This window comes from Etheostoma spectabile, chromosome 23, assembly GCF_008692095.1.
Source record: "Etheostoma spectabile isolate EspeVRDwgs_2016 chromosome 23, UIUC_Espe_1.0, whole genome shotgun sequence".
In the NCBI taxonomy this organism is placed as follows: domain Eukaryota; kingdom Metazoa; phylum Chordata; class Actinopteri; order Perciformes; family Percidae; genus Etheostoma; species Etheostoma spectabile.
Window position 1 is genome coordinate 10,374,481 of NC_045755.1, and position 6,641 is coordinate 10,381,121.

At 40.0% G+C, this 6,641-nt stretch overlaps 1 long non-coding RNA gene across 1 annotated transcript in view; it reads right to left on the reverse strand.

Annotated features, from left to right (window-relative positions):
- Positions 1-6,641, reverse strand: part of LOC116672991 (uncharacterized) — a 20,577-nt gene that overhangs the window by 712 nt on the left and 13,224 nt on the right. Inside the window, exon 2 of the long non-coding RNA XR_004327701.1 lies at positions 428-431. This is a non-coding gene — a long non-coding RNA (uncharacterized LOC116672991). The remainder of the gene's footprint in view (positions 1-427; positions 432-6,641) is intronic.

Below are 6,641 nucleotides of genomic sequence, written 5' to 3' on the forward strand. Positions count from 1 at the left end.
ACACACACACACTCACACACACACACACACACACTCCCTAATTAATAACAAATTGAGCCACATAGTAATAGGGCTTCTCTCCTTGTGCTGGGCGGTATACTGCTCTATATCTTTTACTAGTATTCATTTCACATATGATATGAACTTTTCATATACCGTAATACAGATGCATTGCCGCAGAGAGCGCTGTGGCTGAAGTATTCCTGACAGTAGGACTCCTGACAGTAGAATAAGCCATTAACCTATGTAAAGACCAAGTCAAACAAAAGAAGGAAAATACCGTGATATTCTGTGAAACTGCCGGAATCTTAAAAAATACCGTGATACAAATTTTTGGTCTTACCACCCAGGCCTATTTTCTATTCCTTTTGACTAACTCAGATTATGTGAGAGAAGGCAACGTCTATAGAGTCTGCTACATTGCTACGCTGCTGTTGATTCTGCAGCAACATGGTTAGAAGTTCTGAGTCTCGGAGTGTGTTTTAGCGTGTATATGGGCAAATTTGCCAAAGAGCAGGAGGTGCAATTTCATAACACCATTTTCGGCCAGCTTTACATTTCTATTCATAGCCCCCCCTCAGAGACCACTCATGCACAATACGCATCTGGCACCAGTGCTGCAACAACAAAATCTGAGTAAATGCAACAGCGATTATGGTGAGCTTACCACACAGCAGTTGGTGAGGTAAGAATAAGACCAGAGCTAAGCCTCACAGCGTTATCTCAGAACGAGGAACAGAATACAATTAGTCACTCCCACTTTTAATTCCAGATAGTTTGCTTGGTTCGACATTTAGCTAGTGAAGAACTTTACCGTTAACTAGTTGGTAGCTTGCAGAGCAATATCATATTGTTTATTTGAAATTCCCCTCAAGTACTATCAAAAAAGCAAAGGGTGGCCACTTTGAAGAACCTAGAATATAGGACATGTTATCAGTTATTTCACACTTTTTTCTTAAGTACATAATTCCACACGTTTTCATTCATAGTTTTTATGCCTTCAGTGATAATCTACAATGTAAATAGTCATGAAAATAAAGGAAACGCAGTGAATAAGAAGGTGTGTCCAAACGTTTGGCCTGTACTTTGTGTGTGTACAGTATATATATATATATATATATATATATATATATATATATATATATATATATATATATATATAATCTATTTAATAGATATATAATCTATTTAATAGAGAGAGAAGAAGTGGAGAGAGGGGGAAGACATGCAGGAAATTGTCACAGGTTGGATTCTAACCCTGGACCTTTGTGTCGAGGCATAAACCTGTATGTATACAGTATGTGCACCTGCTCTACCAACTGGGCAAACCTGGCCACCCCCTAAAGTACATTTAACTATTTTATTTTCTATCAACTGCATGCAAATGTGTCTTTGTTTGTGTTTATCTGTGTGTGTGTGTGTGTGTGTGTGTGTGTGTGTGTGTGTGTGTGTGTGTGTGTGTGTGTTGTGTGTGTGTGTGTGCGCCCCCAGTAACAGGACAAGGTGTTTCCCTGTGGGTGCCAGTGCCTGTTCTAGCTGGGGGGTTTGTGCAGAGTAGGTTTAGGACAGTCAAAATAAAGAGGAAAAAAGAGATAAAAGTAACAGAGCAGAACGGGATGATGGGATGGGAAGTTGCGTTAGTTAAGATAATGAAAGGGAATGGAGACTTGGAGGAAAGATAAGGTGGAAAGTCGAGAAGAAGGGACAGAAAAAGCCAAGAAAATCAAGGAAGGCGGTTGTAAAAAGTGAGACCATATAAGAAAAGACAGCATAGATGAGGAGGAATAAATTAAAGAGAAAGGAAAGAGATTTAAGAGAATTGAAGAGAAGAAGAAAGCAAGGGAACAGAACAGTGAAAAGGGGGCAAAGCACAAAAGAAGGAAGGTGGGGTAGGAAGATAGAGAATCAAGAGACAATAACAGACAAGCCATGCAAGAAAGTGAAGAAGAATGACAGAGAAAATAGAACAGGGCAACTGTTAGAGTTAGAACAGAAATGATTAACCTCTTGAATATGGTAAGTATCCTGTCAAAATTAGAAATCCACTTTCCAAGTCTAATTTAGTTTTAGCTGTAACTAACTTGGTCCCCTCCTGCTGTATGGAGGAGCAGTCAGAAGCAGCAGCAGCCAGGCCAAGAATCCTTTTGAAGGGAGCTCTTTGATGCAACCCCTCCCACTTTTTCTTCTCTTCTTAATCTGTAATTATTCATCACAACCTCTGCCCCTATGGTTTAACAACTCCAGTATGGCGTCTGTGTATGTGTAGTGTGGGCTTGAGAGCATGTGCATCCCCAGTGTGTGAGTGCCAATGTGGAAATGATGTGACAAAAAAGACTAAATAAATATTTCTCAGATGAGATTAGGTTGTATGTTCCTCTATCATGCCAGCAGTGTGTGGTGTGTGTGTGTGTGTGTGTGTGTGTGTGTGGTGTGTGTGTGTGTGTGTGTGTGTGTGTGTGTGAGTGTGAGTGTGTGTCTCAGTGTGTGCGTGCATGCATGTCTGTGTGCAAGTGTGTGTGTGAAAAGGAGAGAAAGAGAATCCCGTTGAGATCTACAGCTGTGTTGCATGCGTGCTTGCCCACATTGCTGAATCATGCAGTTGGTATGAAGATGGGGCGGAATGAGGAAAAGGGATAAAAACAAAAACAAAGAAGTAATGGCTTTTTGGTAAAAGGGAAGGATGACATTTCTGATTGAATGCATAAACAGGTAATCTTCATTAAGTTACTATTATTGTGAGCCCTTGGCCAAACTTCTGCAAGAGTAAGAGGTGTGCAGTATGTATATGGCAGAAGCCTCCCAAAGCAAGTCAATGTATTTAGACATCACTTTAATCCAGAGGACAGAGCACAGAATGGGATGGTAATGAAGAATTTCATTCATAATTTTTGGTTCCAGCAGTTTCTCCTCGCGGGATGTTGTGATGGATGACGAGACACATTGATGACGTACAGCACTGTATTCATTCTCTCCTGATCTTGGGTCCTTTGCATGATGGGAAATAACACTCAAACTCCCGCTAGCAGTGGGAGCAGGTGATGCTGCATGAGAGTTGACAGGTTCTGGCAGTCTCTTTCTCCCACGTAGTGCATGTACAGTATGCAGGAGACACATAGCTCCATAACTCATTTTGTCCAAATATCTAGTTTTGCTTTGAATGACGTGAAAGAACAAGCTTGTTATGAAATAAAAATATAAAATATAAGGTAGATGGTGGGTGTTTTAGCATGAGCACAGTTTCACAGATAAAGGGAATTTCTAAAAAGAATGACATAAAATGCCTCCCAAAAAATGTAATCAATGAGATGTGAAACTCCTGTTTGTGTTGCAGGCACACACCATTTGCCATCTAATGATTAAAGGCAAATGTCTAACATTTTTTTAGATAATTTTTTTTTTGGGGGGGGAGAGAGATGGGGTATGACACGTAGCAAAGGGCAGCAGGTCAAACTCAAACCCTGCGCCGCTGCAGGACTCAGCCAACATGAGGCAAAAGCTCTTACTGGGTGAGCTAGAGGCCCCCCCACAAATGCTCAACCATGTCGAGAAGGAGCCAATTGTATTTCAAGTCCATGTTTTCATAAAATTTGGGTTTTATCCACATCTGTTTGACAGACAATCTACTGTACATCACACAAAGACACTATCTATCTTACTTGCTAGCATCTCACCAGCCTAAGGAGTGGGATCACCTTTTCCCACAAGCACTGAAGCTGGAAAGTACCAGCAGTTCACACACCCACACACATTACCCAGCTCAGTTTACTGGACATCTAAGCCATTCATCAAAAGGCCCTGATTATTTCCTGTTGTGTTGTTTTAGTTGGCAGCATTAAAGCAGAGAGTATGGATGTATCACACACAGACAATTACATTTGCCTAGGTTTCTGCATCTGCAGACTCATCCACTTGAATGGCATGCCACAGGGACTCACTAAGCCTCTCAAACATTTGCCTCTCAACATCCTCTGCAATTGTGTTAGTGTTGAGGGCAACATGCCCAGCCTTGTTAGCTGCCATTTACCAAAATGTTTCATGTAAGAATGAACTTCTCCTCAATTTTAAAAAGGTGTTTTCTGTGTTGACAAGTCAACTGGCCACCAAATGTGACGTTTAATGCAGCAACATTGAGTGAGAGCACATTTCAAAATGTGCCTTTTTAATATTTTTTCCTTTTTTCTCCAAATGTGTCATTGGGGTGTCTTTGCACAGAATGTTTTATCCCCAAATCTCAGATTAAAGTGGATGGCACGAGAGCCATGGGACTGAGATGTCGAGAAACCGAGAAAAGAATCATAGAGAGAGAGAGAACAGTAGTGAGAGGGTTTGTGTATGGACTAGCAACTTACAGAGGAACAGAGAGTAAGAGAGAGACAATGATGACCAATGTAAGGAAGAAATGTTAGAAAAGAAGATATAGAAATGTATCCCCTTTAAGTACAGGACAAAGGGGAGGAGAAAGACAGAATTTGAGATAGATTACAGAAGTGTGGAACATGGACAAATAAACTGACAGCAGTGTGAATTGGCAGTGTAGTAACTGAAAGCGAGTGGAAGCAGGGAATATGAGAATATGGGTTTGTGAGGTGCAATGTTGGATCTAGAGGTTTAGAGACAAGGCTTCGTTAAACCAGCTGCATGTCTTTTTCAAGACTCTACATATATACACATCCTGCATGTATGCATGACCCAGCCAAAGAGACATGGGTGGAATCTTGAACTGCCTTTTTGTGCTCTCACAAATCTACATTTACATACAGTACCTCCATCTGCTATTTTAGCTCTTGTATTGGTTCATATCTTAATGGACATATCAAGGGGCTCAGTGTTTTCATTAAAGGTCTTTCAGGGAGTAGTTATGTTTATAAAAACCAAAGGTAGGTTGCATATTATCCTGTTGCATGGCTGTTGTCTAAATAAATTATATTGGCCTGCTGTTTTCTTCCACAGCTTTACGATTGTTGATGTAATGTTGAAATTAATCATCCCCTTTTTGGGACTGTGGATGTTTTTACATTACATGCTAAAATTGCAAATGAATGTGTATCTGGAAGTAGCATGAGGGTGTGATAATAGACTGTAATGATTATCCATTGTTATTTTCCTTGAGAAAGCTGTGCTATACAAGTTCCTTGGGTGCTGTTCAGTATGCCGTAGCTGTAGCCTCATCTCCAGAGGAGAAGGCAAGCTAAACACAATTTTCTAATGAGGAAAACTAGACAGTCCCACTGTAACTGTCTAAGTACATTGGCTAATATCATACACATTTTTTAACACACCCAGATCCATGTCATGTTTTCCTTGTGTGATGCTAATTCTCTTTGTATTTAATTGCTAATTACCCATCAATAATCTATTGCAAATAATGCAATCCAAGTGTCCTGATACACATTGTGTAGGTAAGGAATTGTGAAATATCAGCATAATATTCAAAGTGGGAAATTAGCTGAACTTGCGTGTTGGCTGACCTCAGCAATATGTGTTCAAACACAGTCGTTTATGTAACACACATTTCTGACAAGATGGATGCCAAGGTGTGTTTACATGTGCAACTTCATGTGGTGTGTGTGTGTGTGTGTGTGTGTGTGTGTGTGTGTGGTGGTGTGGGGTGTGTGTGGGTGTGTGTGTGTGTGTGTGGTGGTGTGGTGTGTTGTGTGTGTGCACGGATTAATCTATAGGCTGCCTCCAGTGGTAATAGTAATTGCCTATTTCACAGTAACTAGATATTTAGACACCACAATAATTGTTCAATTGATGGCAATTAAAAATGATACCTGCTGCGAAAGACTGACACCAAATGCCAACTACTTGTAGCCATAGCCTGAAACGTATGCACTGACATATGCACGTGTGAATGCATATTTTGTTCTATTAGAGAGAATATATCAGGTATATATATATATATATATATATATATATATATATATTTTTAGTAAGGTGCAAAGGTCTTAGGCAGGTGTGAAGGTCTTAGGCACGTGTGAAAAAATGCTGTAAACTAAGAATACTTTCAAAAATATAAATAATGATTGTTTTTTATCAATTTACAAAATGCAACTTGAGCAAACAAAAGAAAAATCTGAATCACATATTTGGTGTGAGTGAGCAAAGGAAAAATCTCAATCACATATTTGGTGTGCGCAAACAAAAGAAAAATCTGAATCACGTATTTGGTGTTAGCAAACAAAAGAAAATCTAAATCACATATTTGGTGTTACTACTCTTTGCCTTCAAACCAGCATCAAATTTTTTAGGTACACTTGCAAAAAGTCGGGCTTCATAGACGCGGTGGTAGGCCAAGGAAACTTAGTGCAGCAGATGAAAAACCCATCAAGCTTATTTCCCTTCGAAATCGGAAATGCCCACCAGTGACATCAGCTCCGAACTGGCAGAAACCAGAAGTGGAAACCAGAAGTGGTCTTCATGGAAAAAAAGCCATACCTCCGACATGGAAACAAGGCCAAGCGACTCAACTATGTAGAAAAACATAGTCAGGGGTATGGCTTTTTGGCTGCAACTCTTCCATAAAGTGTATTTAGCTAGCAGCACAACATGTACAAACGTGTGTTCAGCCAGGCTTTTCTGAAAATCATAACGCAGCAGTTCAGTGTGTATTTGTAGCTCATCCATTTTGTGTGTGATCA